At 39.1% G+C, this 18,337-nt stretch overlaps 1 protein-coding gene across 3 annotated transcripts in view; it reads right to left on the reverse strand.

Moving 5' to 3' along the window:
• cdh4 (cadherin 4, type 1, R-cadherin (retinal)) overlaps positions 1 to 18,337 on the reverse strand; it is a 437,670-nt gene that overhangs the window by 195,847 nt on the left and 223,486 nt on the right. The gene's annotated exons all lie outside the window — the stretch shown is intronic.

Below are 18,337 nucleotides of genomic sequence, written 5' to 3' on the forward strand. Positions count from 1 at the left end.
TGCAGAGATGGTCTGAAGCACATTACGGTGAGTGACCAGCCACAGCACAATACACATGTAGGTCTAGAATGACATTTTGAGGGTTCTGCTTCGCTGACCCAAAAGAGAAGGGAGCTGTGAGGAATCTCACGTTTGCATGCACACACACAAATTGCTACTTCTGTTACTAGATGTCTGGGTGTAAAAGTGTTTCCAGTCTTTCCACTTCACATATGAGTGATCGTCTAGGAAAGAGGCACAGACAAAGATGGTGTGAGGCTGCAAAGCAAAACTGCAGACTGTTCAGAGCCATCTCGCAGAAATGTGCCACTGCAGCATACAAAGCACCAGAGAAACCAACCATCACAGACAAAAATTCATTTCATTCTGTTACAGGATTTAATCAACTCTCTGCATCATTTAAAATTTTTTTTTTTGTATATTCTTCGCAGTCCAACGGAACATCAATGCTTCAAACGACTGATTGGTATTTTCAACATGTCTGATACAAACAAAAAAAATGCAGACTCTGTCACTTGTTTCATTGTAGCCCCAAGAAATGTGGATGCATGCTCTGTGATGTTATCTAACGAACTCTGGCTGCTGATAACAAGACAAATTGATTTCATAAATCACCCTGGGAACACATCGTCTGTTATGAGGAATGGCAGGGTGATTTCTCAAAAATACGGCGTGAAAAATTCTGCACAGCAAGCTTTTTATCAAGCCATCTATTTAATTTATGGCCTCGCTTCCTGTCAAAAGCAGCTCCCAAACAACGGGCTAATAAAGCTGAAGATCTCCTCAGCCGGAGCGGCTTAGCATCCCGCAAATGAGGCCGCTTGTTTTCAGCCTCTGAGTAATTCCAGACGTAATGGCGACGGATGGTAAACACAGTTCTAAGGATGTGTGTCTGTGTTAGTAAATGTAATCCGTATTTTTATAACAAAAAAAAAAAAAAAAAAAAAAAACTGGTGGAATTAAGATGTTGGGAAGGTGGAGTCCAAACTCCTTTTGCCCCTTGAACCATTCCTGGACCATTTCACCTTTGTGGTGGGGTGCATTACCCTTCCAAAAGAGATACCAGCCATCATGGAAGTACAGTTTCCAAAAAAGAGTTTACATGGTCAGACATTCTTAGATAGGTGGTATCAAAATCCCATCCATATACAATAAAATAACTGAAGTTTCCCAGAAGGACACTGATTAAAGCATCAAACTGCCTTTAATTTTCTTCCCATGTTGTGTTCTGGTGCTATGTGTTTCCCAGATTAGCAGCACACATGTATCCAGCTTTCTACATGATTTAATAGAAAACAAGATTTATCAAATCAGGCCACCTCTTTTCATTGCTCCGTGGTCCAGCTCTGATTCTGACATGTCCATTCTTTCTGCTTTCAGTGGCAAACGAAGCCAGCATTGCCATGACTATATGCAGCGATGAAGCCCTATATGACACAAACACAAACTTCTTCAGCAATATGAGAACCTGTAGCTTGTTTGTTAGATTGGACTACAAGGGCCAGCCTTTGCTCCACGGTCATAGGCAGCATAAGGTTAGAGACCCATGACCCTATCACTGGTCACCACTGTTACTTTACTGGACCACTTTTAATAAATACTCATGATTTCAGAGTGAGAAGACATCAGAAAATTGCAATGTTAGGAAAGCACTGACCCACTAATCTAGCCATGTGCCCCTTCATAAACTTGCTTAAATGCTCACAGTTGCCCATTTTTCCTGCTTCTAACATATCCACTTTCAAGATAAAATGGTTACGTGCTGCATAATACAATATATCTCACCCACTAACAGATGCCACAATGATGAGATAATCAGTATTATTTGCTTTACTTGTCAGTGGTCATAATGTTATGCTTGATCGTTGTATGACACAGAACTAGTTGAATTGTCCAGGGATAAATTGTGATGGCACACATGTATTATGTAAATGACTTCAATTAGCTTGAACTGAGCGAGCTAATTGTTGTCACTTAGACAAGTCTCTTGTGGTGCAGCTGGAGAAGGGAGGCTTAAGGACATGAGCATGGCTTAGGAACGTGTGTGTGTGTGTGTGTGCACATTGTAGGTGCACATTGTCTCTGTGCACCTGCACTTAGGAAACACATCTTTGATTCTTAAAAGGGCACCAAGCTAATGCTCAGTTTACCATTCAGCGCCTGCTGGTGTGAATTCACTCAGGACTGAGTTTGTAACCCAGACTCTGTGTATATCTACTCATTCTAGAGATATTTACAAATGTCTCTGTGTTCATTAAAACAGTGCACAGTTAAGACAAGCTATAAAAATATACAACAGCCTGCTAATCAAACGCACTTTAATTGATCACCAACAACGCGACCACCTCCATAAAACCAGGGGTTTTGGAAGCTTGCTGCTCTGGAACATAGAGTGTGATCAGCAGTGATCTTAGGGAAACAATTACAGCTGCCCATCAGTCTGGAAAGGGTATTTAAGAGCTATTTGAAGCCCGCAATTTTACTGATAAAAAGATAATTCACGAACGAAAATGTGGAACTTTAATTTCTAAAGTCTCTAAAAGTATGGGCAAAATGCAGTGATGATACAACAAACTCAGTTTAAGACTTCACAAAGATTACACTGTTGGCTGCAGGATTGGCAGTTCACTTTTCACCTTTCATTAAAACTGTCTTAAATTTTAGTTTTGTTTCATTTCTAAGAAATTATATAAGGAAATTCGCAAGCAAAGCTGTAAACTAGCTATTTGCATGAAAAAGACCCACCATTGAATGATCTGATCTGTAGCATGAATATTATCACATGACTATCAGGCATTACACTACTTAAATTACTTTTTTATAAAATTTGATTTGGCTGTTAAGACGCATTAATGCATTCAATGACAGAATGCAGCTACGTTCTTCTTATTACTCTATCTAGAGCGTTGTTGTTCTCTCTCTCTCTTTCTTCCTCGCCTGCTTTAAAACAGGTCGTGCTCTTGCCCTACCAACCCTAACGATTCCATGGTCCTTGGTATTAAAGCAAATTCATTTCGCTTAAGAAAAGCTTTGAATACAGTTGTCTGTCCTTCAAGGAATGATGTCCCAGTGAATTTACCCCAAGATCTGACTCTGCAATGCATGGAGTTATTGCAAAATAACCCACAGCTACATCTCAGACTCTAGAGGCCTCAGTTAGCATACTGAATGTTAAAGTTCATGACAGTAGAAGTTCATGACAAGAACAGCTGGTTTGAAATGAGCAAATTTCTTCTCTAAGAAGACCACAACAGCATGAGGTAGGAACCACAAGACCTCTGGAACCATGTGCTTTGGAAAGATGACACTACAGTAGAGATATTTGTCTAAAATGCATATTGTTTGGAGAAAACCTAACACAGCATATCACCACAAATACCTCACAGCAAGTGTAAAGTATGGTGGTGATTTGGGCTTGTTGTGCAGTCACAGAACCTGAACTCTGTATGCCAAATTCTTTTAATGTCAAATTCAAGACTCAAAATGCTGCATTGGGTAGATGTGTAGAAAAAAATGCCTGCATCCCCAATGAACTGAATCACTGCTGTAAGAAAAAATAGACCGACAGTCTATTATAGAGAAAATTTTTGCTTCATGTTCTTGCTGATAAAGAAGCTTTTACAACCTATATCTAATCAAGGGGTATGCTTAGTTTTGACTGTTCTGACTGTGTAGTCGGTCATGGAAACTTTATTTTTCTCATGACTGCACTTTATTCTGTGGTTATTGCCCATTACAGTGTGCAATTGCTTGTGCCATCTCAGATTAGCAAAGTTTGGAGTGTCCCTGTAAAAAAACCTAAACCTTCAGATGATTAAATGAAAACCAGGCTGTAGGCTGTGTTCTCAGCTGACAAGACAGAGGCCTAGTAAATCCACACATCTTCTTATATCAAAAAGTATGCATGCACAGTCACAGTCATTACTGCCTTTGAACTTCAACACCTAGTTATCTTATCAGGAGTAAAAGAACATGAAAGTACTGTCAGAATATATATTTTTTATATTATTAGTTATAAATAAACCATATAGGAACATCACAAACAACATCTGGCACTTAAAATACTTCTAATCCTCAGCTATACCACATATTCAAAGGAAAGTGTATTTTGTTTTTTTTACTCAGCATACATAAAAATTAAAGCAAACCTTTCAGATGTTGCAATATTTTAAATCAAATCAGGAGACAGATTTAGTGACCTACAAAACCCTGGAGACTTTCTGTCAAAGTTTGAGGCTGCATTAACAACAGTGTTGTTGGGGAATTTGGAGAAATCGATGTGATAATAAAAAGAACAGTCTAATATTGCTCTGATTTTAGCTTTGACTTAAACATGGAGAAAAAAAAAAAACATGAAGGAATGCAATGATTCACAGACTGGCCTCCCTAGGGTCTAGATCTCAACAAGGTAGGAGGAATGAGATTTTCTTTCAAGAAGCGTGGAGAAGACTACTTAAAGAAATCACAGGGAAGCTTGGGTAAAAAAGTTCACGCTGTGTTAAAGAAGAAAATTTCTCCCTTTTTTGCAGTTTTATTTTTTTGGTTAGTTGGTAGTGTCCAATCTATTTCTGCCATGAATATTGTGTGTCATTTAATGTTATATAATATTTTTCATTCAGTAAAGCACTATATATATATATATATATATATATAATGTAAAATAAAGAAAATTGATGTCAGTTAAAGTTTTGCTTAGTTCTGCATACCTAAATACTCATCTTGAAAGCCTATAATGTACATGCATCATTACACTTTAATTCTATTTTTTGACCAGTATAAACACAGTGAAGTAACACAGTTTGGGCATCCTAGCCAGACGGTTTCTTCTTCTGCAGTAGCTTTTAAACCTGGTATGTGAATATGCCAGCTAATGTACAGGATATCTGGAATTGCCAACTTGACAATGCATGGCATGCTTTCTGAAGCTCACTGGTTTAGGAATTAAATGAATGTGAATGGTAAACATTTGAACTCATTTCCTGTGACACAAATAATGACTTGCTAGTTGGCAAAATTCATTCATCTTCTATACCATGGACAAACAACCATGCACACACTCATTCACGCCTTAGGGCAATTTAGAGAGACCAATTAACCTAACAGTAATGTTTTTGGACTGCCGGAGGAAACCGGAGTACCCCGTGAGAACCCACGCATGCACATGGAGAACATGCAAACTCGCCGACCAGGAGTCGTCTAGATAGCAACATTTAATTTCTAACTTTATAGGTGGTTGTTATAGGTGCAGAGTTTGACACATTAATCACTTTAGTTACAGACCAGTAGGAGATTGTAGGCCAATTTCTGATCTATAGTTTCTGTAATGCTCCGATTTTACCCAATCTCAATTTCTGTTCAAGAACTATATTTAAACACTTTTCAAAATATTTTTCCGGCTTTTCTGGGCAGTTGTCACTGATTTATATTAGTAGCAGAGTCTCAGAATAACTCAGGCAAAACGACCAAAACAGTAAAAGTACAAAAAGGCAAATTAAGCAACACCCCAAAATTGAGCTAGTTGTTCTTGCAGCCTGCCTAAACAGCATCTGATAAATGTATTTTTAAAGCTTTTGACTTCATCTTTAAACACATTGCTGATACTGAAAATAGCTGACTTTGAGTCTTTGTCCTGCAGAAAAAAAATCCACACCAAGCAATGTTGTCAGTGTATCCTGGTAGTGCAAATTTATAGTGCATCCACTTGATAAATAAATAAAGGATTCTTGGCTTTTGCAAACATTTAGTCCCTGGTCACGGCTGGTTAATCTAAAAATCGTCCTATTCCATCTGGTTTCTCTATGCATCTCTAATTTAGCTAGTCTTTAAAAAATCTCTGTTCAGAAAGAAACTACTTTTTGCTATGTGTCAGGCCGCTACGGTGGACTAGTGAGCTGTGAATTGTTTATGCTGACTACAGTGATAGTTTTCAGCTGTCCTGTGACTCTGAGCAAGACCGATCCATTACTGAAAATGGATGGAAAGATCATAGCTGTCAGTTTTGTGCAGATTTAAAGCTTTTTCATCTTGGGGTGACCAGTCAAGTAAATGTTCAACTTCTTTGCAGAATAACATCAAATATTTTTGAATCTTCAATAGCAGATGGATTTCATGGTGTTATTAAATGTAAGGGCAAGCTGCCATTTGCTCCACAGGCTGAAATGTGAGAATCTGTAACTTAACTGGTTTATAAGGCTTGTGTGTCAATTCAACGTTTCAGTTTATATCAAACAGTATTTGATAAAATATGTAACCAATGTATAGGGTACAATTTATAATGATTTAAATATGTAACACATCTTGGTATGTTCAAGGATTTTATCTGATAAATATCTAGAAGTATTATTGAAATACAAACCGAATTTTTTCCAACTTCTTCTGTTCAGACAGGCTTAGGAAGGTCTCCTGATCTTAGGATCTACTATTTGTGTTTTGTGTTAGTCTTGATTCTCTTTAGGTCATGTGAAAATAAGTAAGAAAATAAAACCTCAGATGTGTGTAAAACTCATAGAATCCAACAAGAGATACCCTGAAGTGCTGTTCGACACCATTAACTCTATTGTGTCTCCCGTTTCTTCAGTTGCTCCTGTGCTCTGCAATGCAGACAGTAATAACTTTATGAACTTTTTCCTAAACAAAATCAGGGACATAAAAGACGAAATTCCACCTCCCTCATTGTGTAGTCCTGCTCTTGCTGAACCTCCCTCCCAGGCTTGGTCCTTTTTAATCCAGTGTCTTTCAAAGATACTTCAGCATTGTTTGCTAAAATGAAACCACCAGTCCTGCAGATGTACTGCCATACAAGCTCTTTGTGAAGGTCTTTGACAAAATTGGACCATCTGTAACGAGATTATTAAACATGTCGCTCTCTTCTGGCATGTTCCCCATTGTCTTTAAACATGCCATTGTTGAAACTAAACTGAAGAAGGCTAACCATGCCCATTCTGATCTTAATAGCTTTAGGCTAATATCTAAACTCCCCTTTCTGGCCAAACTGTTGGAAAAGATGGTCTCTCTACAACTTGCATCCTTCTTAGAGTTACATGTCTATGAAAAGTTTCAGTCCAGATATCGCAAACACTATTTTACAGAAACATCATTACTTAAAGTGTCTAGCGACATCATGATGGCTGCAGACTCGGGAAGGGGGAACAGTGTTGGTCCTGCTAGACCTGTCTTCGGCCTTCGACACGGTTGACCACTGGATTCTCATAAACAGGTTGTGGAATCTGATTGGAATATTGGGCCCAGTACTTCAGTGGTTCACGTCATATTTGGCTGACAGGAGCTTCAGTGTGTCGGCTAACCACATCATGTCAGAGCCTGGCAAAATACTGTGTGGCATGCCTCAGGGTTCTGTCCTTGGACCCCTCCTGTTTGTTTTTATATGTTCTTCTTGGTCAGATAATTCAACAGTTCAGCAAGGTCTCATACAATTTATTTGCGGATGACCTCCAGTTGTACTGTTCATTCAAGGTGTCAGAGGCTCACAAGCTAAGCTCCCTAATCAACTGCCTGACACAAGTGAAGCAGTGGTTAGGCAATGATAGTCTACAACTGAACTCAGAGAAAATTGAGACCCTTATTATAGCCCCCGATAGTGCTATCCCTTGCATTAAACAGCACTTAGGTGATCTGAGCCGCTCGGCTAAAAACAAACTGAGGAATCCTGGGGTTATCTTTGATGAGGCCATGTCACTGGATCACCATGCTAAGCAGCTGGTTAAGAACTGCTTCTTTCATCTGCATAACATCACCAAGTTAAGATCCATGGTGTCCAGAGATTGGAATGATAACTCATGCCTTTGTATCCTCACAGTTGGACTATTGCAACAGTCTCTTTACTTGTCTTGACATGAAAGAGCTGGCTCGTCTGCAGTTAGTTAAAACTCAGCAGCAAGGCTTTTGACCAGAACCAACAGGAGGGGTCACATCACACCTGTGTTAAAATCTCTCCACTGGCTCCCTGTTACGTATCGTATTAGTTTAAAATTTTAGTGCTACCTTTTCAAGCCCTACATGGACAGGCTCCTGCCTACATTTGTGACCTAATTAAGCCTTACAGCTTGACTTGTAGTCTGAGGTCATTGGACAGAACCTGTTAATGGTTCCACAAACCTTCTTTAAAACTAGGGTGACCGTTCTTTTAAAGCTACTGCTACTCGACTCTGGAATGAACTTTCTGTCGGGCTGCGCTCTCTGGACTCAGCAGATGTTTCCAAAAACCTATTTGTTAAGACAAGCATTCCAGTCTTAAATGACCCAATGTTGCCACTTTCTATTGTTCAATTTTAATGTTTTATATTGTATGTTCTGATTACTGTGAAGCATTTGTGATTCTTTGTCTGTGAAAATTGCTATAGAAATAAAGTTTACTTACTTACTTAAAACAAGTTTGCTGCCTTTCCATTCAATTCTTGTCTTAAATTTGTCTTGAAATTAAAAAAGTTAACATGTTTTGTATCTGGCTCCAGGTCCTACTGGAAGCTGCTTTCAATAAACGTGTGGTTGTATTTTTCATTATTTTTGTGAGTGTTTCTTCTATATTTTTTTGCATTCTGCTATCCACGGAGATGTTTGGCGGGCTGTTGAGGCCAATGTCATTCTGCTTGGCTGCTCTTCTCTGGACTTGCACAGTGCAGAAAATGTCGTCCAACAGAGCGGCTGGTACGGCTCACACACTGCTTCAAACAGGGCAGGCAAGCAGAAATGACCATTGACCATGAAGTTCTCCCTATGTTAGGACACCCACACAGAAACAGTATATGCGATTAATTATAGTAATGTCTTCTTATGCTTGCAGATCAGCAACAAAACCAAGGAGGGAGCAACACCTGCACTTTTATGAGAACGCTACATGTGCAAAATGCATATGTGAGGCTACTCTGCACAGCCTGCTCCTTGCATCAACACAGATCGACCACCCTCATCCCTCTGTAGGCCGCCCACAACATGTTTACCTGTCAGCAGTGAATGGCTCTGCTCTTTCCCTCATCCCTCCTCTATCTGCTTTCACAGATCCTTTGCTTTTCTACTCTGACTCCATGTCATTCAGCTTAATCCTCCTCTCATTCTTATCTATCCTCCTTCCAGAATAAAATGTGCCTCCCCCCTGACACCAACCTGGATAGTTTGTGTGACCCAAACGTGTAGTGTAGCATAGAACTTAAAACCTTACAGTTACAGATGTGGACATATTTATTGGCACCATTGGCAAAGATATACCAAAATTGTCAAGGTTTGATTTTGAGTCGGACCAAAATGCAGACCAGAGCATGGGAAGCGCATGTTGTAAGAAGTCTTCAGAATTTATTTTCAGAGGCATTCTACAAACACGTAGCAAATCACTGCAGGTACTACAAGAGTCCAGACCAAAACTTACATAAGAGTTCAATAAAGGAAAACGTAGCGAAACAGAATCAGGGGTAGTAACGGAGAGGAACCAGCAACACACAATGACACAAAACCAACTAATATACTGAGGGATAACAAAGGGCAGGTAATCAAAGAAACAGGGAACAGGTGTGACAAGGAGGCAGGGAGGCAGAAGGGACAGGTGGAACTAATAAACAATAAAGAGAAACATAGACCTAAGCAAAACTATAGACTAAGATAACCAAAAGCATAAGAATAACCAGTATAACCAAGAACTAAAGGAAACAGAAACTGGAGGGAACTGAAGAACAACAACCTAAGGCCTAAACAAAATAGAAACTATAAGGGAACCCAGACTATAAAAGTAAACAAACCTAAGTATCACTAAGGGAACAAACTGAGAATGGAAAGGAGGAAACGAGGACTGGAATAAACGTAAACAATAACTGGAGCTTACTTAAAAAGGAAGGCTGAAATTATAGAAACAAAGCTGAGGACTAAACAGAGAGAGAGAGAGAACAAATACCTAACATAAATACTAAATGAGAACTAAACTAAAAGAATCCCGGGAGAATAAAGAACCATAATAATAATAATAATAATAATAATATAATAAAACCATACAAAGTAATAATGAAACAACCATAAAGGAAACTTGAGGGAGGAAAACAACAAAACACCAGGAGGTGGTAGAGGGAGCAAAACAAACTAATAAACATGATACAAAAACCAAAATAGAAACCTCAAGACAAAATAAACCATCACAAGAAACAATAAAACAAAGTCCAAAATGTCACACCATGACAAAAATAATATAACAGCCTGAAAAATAATAGCCAGAAAATACATGTATCTTTTATTGCAGCAGTATAATCTCACAATGAAACATCCAACCTTATGTTTGCATACATTTATTCAGTAGCACCACACCCCAACATCAATCCCCATAAAAAATGCAAATGCTATTTTATACCTAATGTTTTAAATTGATTGATATTGCAACCTGTAATTAGTCATCCATAACTTTCTGTTTACCTGGGGCTTATATATGGCGTAAAGCCCTGCTCCATTTCCTCAGACACTGGTCACTAGGGTGGATGAGCAACCATATTTATTTTTACCAACAAAGCTCCAGTTTACTGATAGAAAACTGAAGGTCAGCAGGTCTCCATAACAGCCATTAGAGACTTTCTACATGACAATTGGTTGTTTGGGAGCAAGGCCAAACACTTCATCTGTCCTACCATCATAAATGTAAGCATGGGGAGTTATCTAAATGCTACTGGGAATTTACCTGGAAGGGTATACTTTGGTTAGACGGGAATTAAATTGAGTTGTTCAGCAAGGAACACCCCAGGTGGCTTTGATGTTTAACAATGGATGAAAATGTGGAAAAACAACATGTTATGCCCCAGTCAATGACTGAACTACTAAAAATAAGAGACTGATAAAAACTCTGACTCCCAGAATGCACAGCATTAGCCTATTGTCAAGAAAGCGCCTAGGGAAGAGGAGTCCATGCTGGAATCCCCTGCACATCCTAGGTCAACAAAACTCTGACACAAAATAGAACGCTTCCTCTTTTTCCGTAGCTCTTCCAGAGCAGCAAAAGGGAGAAAAGCTGATTGTCATTGATCTTGCTGGCCAAGTAAAGGCTGCATCTTCCTTGGATCCCAAAACCTTAAGTACGGTCTGTTGTTTGTGCTTTCAAAGACTGTATACTGGCTGAAAATTAGACTAGCTGTTTCAACTTTTCTGTATGAGCTTTTGCAGAAAAAGAATCTGAGCCAAAGATTTCCCAAGAAGAAGCGGTGTCTCTAATCATGTCGACAAAGCTATTTTTCCCACTGACTGAAGAAGATAGAATCCAAACTGCTGCTCTGTACAGCTGAATTATTTTGTATATATTTGCATATATATAAATCCTTATAATTTGGAAAGCCGTTTGTGTCTTTCTATGTGTGCAGGGTTTGCAGTTTGAAATCGCCAGTGCCTGAATTTCCTCCTTCACCTATTGTTCTATGATACTGCCGCTTTAGGCTGGTATTCACAAGAAAATACCTGTCCTATTTTGCTGAAATTTTAAATATTCAACCTTTGTTAACAATTTTGGTAATAGGTATTAATTATAAATACTAACATTTGCTAAAAGCCATACCAAAGCACACTCTGTCAATACTGGATCTTTCAACTGGGTAATGTTCACTGAAATGATTCCACACAAAATCGATTTTTCCATTGCCCTCCTGGTCCCCAGAATTAAACCCCAAAGAAAACTTGTGGGGTGAGCTGAAGAGAAGGGAGCATGACAGAGAACCCAGGACTCTGGATGAGCTAGAGAGATTGTGCAAAGATCAATCTGCCAACTTTATAAAATGTTACAGAACTCTTAACTGTTGTAATATAAGAAAAATCTTAACATGGGAATTTTACCTTATTGAAAAAAACATGCACAAGATTAATTTATTATAAGTCTTTTAACAAATCTCTACCAGAAATGCCGATAAATTTGTACATGACTATCAAAATTGTGAAAGTGAGATGGCCTAAAAATGCGAACAAAACTCAAATTCATTTTGAAAGGTCATTTTCCTATTAACATTTGGTATTACAAACAAATGTGTGATTTTCATAAAGCTCTCAATCAAATTACACACCAGCTGTATTCATGGTTGCCTCCCACTTAGAGACATGAGCTGTGCGATACACAAGACACTGTGAATCACATGGTTCACACAAGAGGGAGGATAACTTTAAGGTAAATGTGTGAATAGAAATGTGAGAATCAGGTATGAATAAAGCTTGTGAAGAGGTCCAAACTGAACATATGGAGCCTGTCTTTATCGAGGTGCTGTTCATCGCAGTTGTGCCATGGTGCTAAGTAAACATTGCCTCTGGTATGCCATCGCAAACATGAAGCCAAAAGGAAAATCTACGCCACCCACTCAGTTTGCAAATAGCAGTACTTTTTGCCAGGCTGAGGCTGTGATAGACAGAAGGATGGGTCCCACTGATGAGTAAACTAAAGTTATAAAATAAGTGCAAAATTAAAAAGCTCCAGAAAAAACAGGTGTATAAATAAAGTCATTTTAGCTTTTAAATAAGGTATTTTCAACGATAACCAAACAATAAATCTGACTTACAGGGCCTTGCAAAAGTAGTCCTACCGCTTGAACTTTTTTGTATTTCTAATGGAACAACCACAAACATCAATATATTTTATTGGAATTTTATGTATTAAAACAATACAAATGCATAATTGTGAAGTTGAATTAAAATTATACATTTTTTTCTACATTTTTACAAATGAAACTGTCAGGATTCTCCAGTGTTAGGTCTATTTCTCTACACTTCCCTGTTTAGTTGCTGTTATTCTTATTAGATTAAGTTCTTGGTCATTCTTGTGTTTAAACATGTATGTTACTTCCCTGGACTTCTCTGTATTCCTGCTTGTCTGTGTTAATTATTCTCAATGAAACTGAAACACCTGGTTTTAGACTACAATAATTTATTAGTATGGTGTAGGGCCTCCTTTTGCGGCCAATACAGCGTCAATTTGTCTTGGGAATGACATATACAAGTCCTGCAGAGTGGTCAGAGGGATTTTAAGCCATTTTTCTTGCAGGATAGTGGCCAGGTCACTACGTGATACTGGTGGAGGAAAACGTTTCCAGACTCGCTCCTCCAAAACACCCCAAAGTGGCTCAATAATATTTACATCTGGTGACTGTGCAGGCCATGGGAGATGTTCAACTTCACTTTCATGTTCATCAAACCAATCTTTCACCAGTCTTGCTGTGTGTATTGGTGCACCGCCTTCACGATACAATGTTTGAACCATTGGATGCACATGGTCCTCAAGAATGGTTCGGTAGTCCTTGGCAGTGACGCGCCCATCTAGCACAAGTATTGGGCCAAGGGAATGCCATGATATGGCAGCCCAAACCATCACTGATCCACCCCCATGCTTCACTCTGGGCATGCAACAGTCTGGGTGGTACATTTCTTTGGGGCTTCTCCACACCGTAACTCTCCCGGATGTGGGGAAAACAGTAAAGGTGGACTCATCAGAGAAAAATACATGTTTCACATTGTCCACAGCCCGAGATTTGCGCTCCTTGCACCATTGAAACCGACGTTTGGCATTGGCATAAGTGACCAAAGGTTTGGCTATAGCAGCCCGGCCGTGTATATTGACCCTGTGGAGCTCCCGACGGACAGTTCTGGTGAAAACAGGAGAGTTGAGGTGCACATTTAATTCTGCCGTGATTTGGGCAGCCGTGGTTTTGTTTTTTGAATACAATCCGGGTTAGCACCCGAACATCCCTATCAGACAGCTTCCTCTTGTGTCCACAGTTAGTCCTGTTGGATGTGGTTCGTCCTTCTTGGTGGTATGCTGACAATACCCTGGATACCGTGGCTCTTGATACATCACAAAGACTTGCTGTCTTGGTCACAGATGCGCCAGCAAGACGTGCACCAACAATTTGTCCTCTTTTGAACTCTGGTATGTCACCCATAATGTTGTGTACATTTCAATATTTTGAGCAAAACTGTGCTCTTACCCTGCTAATTGAACCTTCACACTCTGCTCTTACTGGTGCAATGTGCAATCAATGAAGACTGGCTACCAGGCTGCTCCAATTTAGCCATGAAACCTCCCACACTAAAATGACAGGTGTTTCAATTTCATTGTCCAACTCCTGGTAAGTTCTCCATATTAAGACATTCCTGCTCAACATGTGGGTCGCACACCCTTGTCTGCACATTGGTCCACCAACAAACCAGCTGCCAATGACAGAAATATCTAATAACTGGTATGATTATTCATTGTAATTAATTACATTCTGCATTCAGCTAATTAGTCGATAGAGTCCACTTGTGTATAGCTTAATCTCAGTATAATTTCAGGTTTACTGTGAAGGCCTCAGATGTTTGTTAGAGAACATCAGTAAACAAACAGAATCACAAATACCAAGAACCACAGCTGACAGGACAGGTTGTGGAGAAGTTTAAAACAGGGTTAGGTTATAAAACATTTACCCAAGCTTTGACATCACACAGATAAGTGGTTAGTTAATTATCTGAAACAGGAAATACCATGGCCCAACGGCAAAACTACCAAGATATGTCAATCCACCTAAATCGACAGAATTAATCAGAGAGGCAGCCAAAGGGCCCATGATAACTCAAGTAGAGCTGGGAGAAGATGTCAATAGAGCGACTAATTGTGCCCTCTACAAATGTGGCCTTTATAAATACAAATGCACATAACACTTTTCAAGTTTTTATGCGTAAAACAATTTAAAACCATGTATCATCTTCCTTGTACCTCCCAAAAACGCACTATTTAGTGTTGGTCTATCACATAAAATCCCAGAAAAGATGCAAACGTTCAAAGCCCAACGAACCCGCAGGCAGATTGAGCCCATTTATTGCCGACTCTAAAAGTCGGTGAAACACCACCAAATAAATCAGACATAGTAAGAGTTATAATAGTGCTTCTACTTGAAAAATATTCTTTTATGTCTTACCTTAACACAGGTACCAAAAGTTTGCATGTAGACCTTATAACTATGGAGCTATACTTGATTTATTTCATTTATGTAATTTCAGTGGTCAGTTCCCCGAAATATTTCATTTGTAAAGTTCTATCCACCTACGAGAAGTGAGATACGACAAAAGTTTATATCCTCTGGTGAATCATGGAGGAACGGCAGGAACCAGCAGGTTTGGCAAGTATAGATGTAGATCTATGTTGTGCTTCATCTCCATAAAGTGCAGCAATATGTGGGACTGTAGTCAAACCTCAGGCATCCTGTGCAGTACATTCACATCCAGCCCACTATATCCCCACTGGAATACTTATTACTAATTCAATTTACATGCTGCTGTTTTTTAAAAACACTGCAGGTACAATGTGACTTCCCTGCAAAGCTCTTCTTTCTTGCATTCTTTTTTTTGGGCCACAGTTGGAAATGAAATTCTCAGCCTCTGCAGTTCTCTGTTTCAACAAAGGCCCACACACTTCCTTCTGACAGCTCACTCTCACAAAAAAGAAGTCACTGCGACGTGTGTGTGTGTGTGTGTGTGTGTGTGTGTGTGTGTGTGTCCGTGAACCATTGTTGTCTCATGTGTGCAGAGGAGCAGGAGTAAGAGAGATAAAGACAAAGAGAAGGAGAAGACGGACATCGAAGTGGGAGAGTGTGACATGAGCTCTTTGCATAGACGATTATTACACCTGGTGCATGAGTGGATATTGGTGTCATCTTCTCTTATTTGTGTGTGTTTGGAGCTGAGAAAGTGCTGTCAGCCTGTGTTTGTGTCTGTGCTCATGTTTCATGTTTTAAACACCCCATTCTTGTTATCTTGGGCTGCTCCTCTTACAGGGCTGAGTAAAAACATTGTCATGTCGCAGGGTGCACAGTAACATTTGTATAGGCAACACATGAACATCTTTTCAGGCCCAGTCCTATCACACCTAACCTCCTTCCACACGTACAAAGGCGTGGATGTTAAAGGAAAAAAAAGGCCCTCTGGAAACAAAGCCATAATAAAAGTTTTTTACACTTTAAGCAACAGCTAGAAACTTCAGTGTGTTGTAATGTGTAATGGTTTTTAAACTTTAACATATAAAAAACCTTAAAAGTGTGACATGCATCTGTTTTCAGCTCCTCTGAGTCAATACTTTGCAGAACCACCTTTTACTGCAGTTACAGCTGCCAACATCTTGGAGTTTATCTTAGCAGCCTTACATATCTAGGGACATTCTCTATTGCAAGTTCGGTCAGATTGGATACAGACTGTCTGAAAACTCAAAACCCAGTTAGTATGATGTTGGTTTATCACATTTAAAATTATGCTATTATTATTATTATGCTATTGGCAGGTATTACATTGTTGTTCGTTAGTACATTATTGGTTGCCATAGACCAGCTTCCTTGTCCCTGCTGAAGGAAGGCATCCCCAAACCATGATGCTGCCACCATCATGTTTGACAATGGGGATAGTGTGTTCAGGGTGATTTATAGCGTTATTTACACACAGTGTTTGCATGAGGGCCATAAAGTTCAACGTTGACCAGAGCACCTAGCATATATTAAACAGAGCTTTTAATAGCTTTCTTTCAAGTATGGCTTTCTTCTTGCCTCTCTTCCACGAAGTGCCGCAGTGTGGAGTGCATTTCTAGTAGTTGATGCATCGCCAGATTCTTCCACCTGCTGTAGGTCTCTGCAGCTCCTCCAGAGATACCATGGCCCTATTTACTGTGTCTCTGACTATTGCTTTTCTTGTTTGCTATGACAGTATAGGAGGACCGCCATGTCTTTGTAGTTTTTCAGTTCCCATTACTCTTTCGGTTTACTAATTACATTTCACAATTATGTACTACTTTGTGTTTGTCACATAAAATCCCAATGAACTGCATTAAGGTCTGTAATGCAATGTGAAATAATGTGGATTACTTAATGGGGTAAGAACACATTTGTAAAACAGTATACTGATTTGAAACATCTGTCACTTGTACAGAAAGACACATTCAGGATTGTTGACATAGTTGCACAATTTAGTTATTTTGTTTTCAAGATTTTCACTTTATTTTTAGAGATTATAATATTTGATTATCTTTAAGTGCCATCACACTGGTACATCATCATATTACGCAGTAAGGCTTGCTCTACGTGTCAGTTGAAATCCCACCATGTAATAAGTGCTGCTCCATTCGCTGTCTTGTGAGTCCTGGCAGGAAGCTCCTTGGAACGAGTGTTTGGATTTTGCACATCCATGGCCCTCCCTCTTATCTCTACATTAGTCTCCTCTCAGGGGTGCCGGAATGAGGCGGCTTGAGGAATGAGTAAGGGGGGAAAAAGGCAAGATAAAGAGGGAGAGCCGGAGCAAGGCAGAGCGGATGCAATTAAAAGACTAGGTCACAGATCGCAGTGCCAGGCGTCAGTGTGATTAATACTCCACCACTCAGCCCAGGAGCTTTTCTTTGCTCTGTGGATATGTGAATACTGAGTGTGTGTGGGTTTGTTTGTGGTTTGCTAAGTGTTGAGAGTGCCACAGCTAGGGGGCACCTGTGCATCTGACTCAATCTCCCTACAAGTAGGTACAGGTCAGTGTGAGATTCTCAGGTATGATAACCTCGAATAAAAATACCATGGTTTCATGGTATCTAGAAATTTATCCAACAATTAATAATAATAATAATGTAGGATATGATCTATTTTGAAATGTTATCACCTATATCTCTTTATTTAGATTTTAAAACATAGACTGAAGCAAGAATATCGAATAGACACCCTGAATTTAATAAGCTACAGAAATCTATTACACAAAATACTGTCCATTTTTTTTCCATTTTTCTTTGTAGAGTATACCAAGCTGATATTAGCTGTTAATTATTGGTAGTGTCTCCTCCTGTAACCAGCCTACAGCTAGCTGCTCAATAGCCAACTGTAGTATTAAAGACTGTTACCTTACAAAGAATAATGGGTTGAGTGAATTTAGATTCCAACATCATTAAGTGAGTTTTTCGATACTGGAAATATTATCTAAAAGAGACGAATTTGTCTTTCTCTAGGTGATGGAACATATATTTTCTTAATGGTTATGGAACAATTTTTTTTCTGGTTTCAGTAAAAATGTATCAGGTCTTATTTGCTCTTTACCACAGAAAGTTGAAGAAGTTTCGACTACTCATATACGTATGTCCAGTTTAAGGCTGTGGATCCAGAAATCTATTTAAAAATCTATGGTTTTGTTGTATGCACATGACACAATAGTAATGACTTTTAAAGATACCTGAGTCTGTGACAGCTAGAAATTGAAAATCACATCACTCAAGATAAAAGTAAGGTGAAAATATTTGGTCATAGGAACAAAGTCTTGAAGGCAAGGACAATTTATACTTCACAAGATCTAAAGTGCAGAACTCCCAGTAAGTCTTTATGGGTTTCTCCCACTG

The sequence above is a fragment of the Girardinichthys multiradiatus genome, chromosome 20 (assembly GCF_021462225.1).
Source record: "Girardinichthys multiradiatus isolate DD_20200921_A chromosome 20, DD_fGirMul_XY1, whole genome shotgun sequence".
In the NCBI taxonomy this organism is placed as follows: domain Eukaryota; kingdom Metazoa; phylum Chordata; class Actinopteri; order Cyprinodontiformes; family Goodeidae; genus Girardinichthys; species Girardinichthys multiradiatus.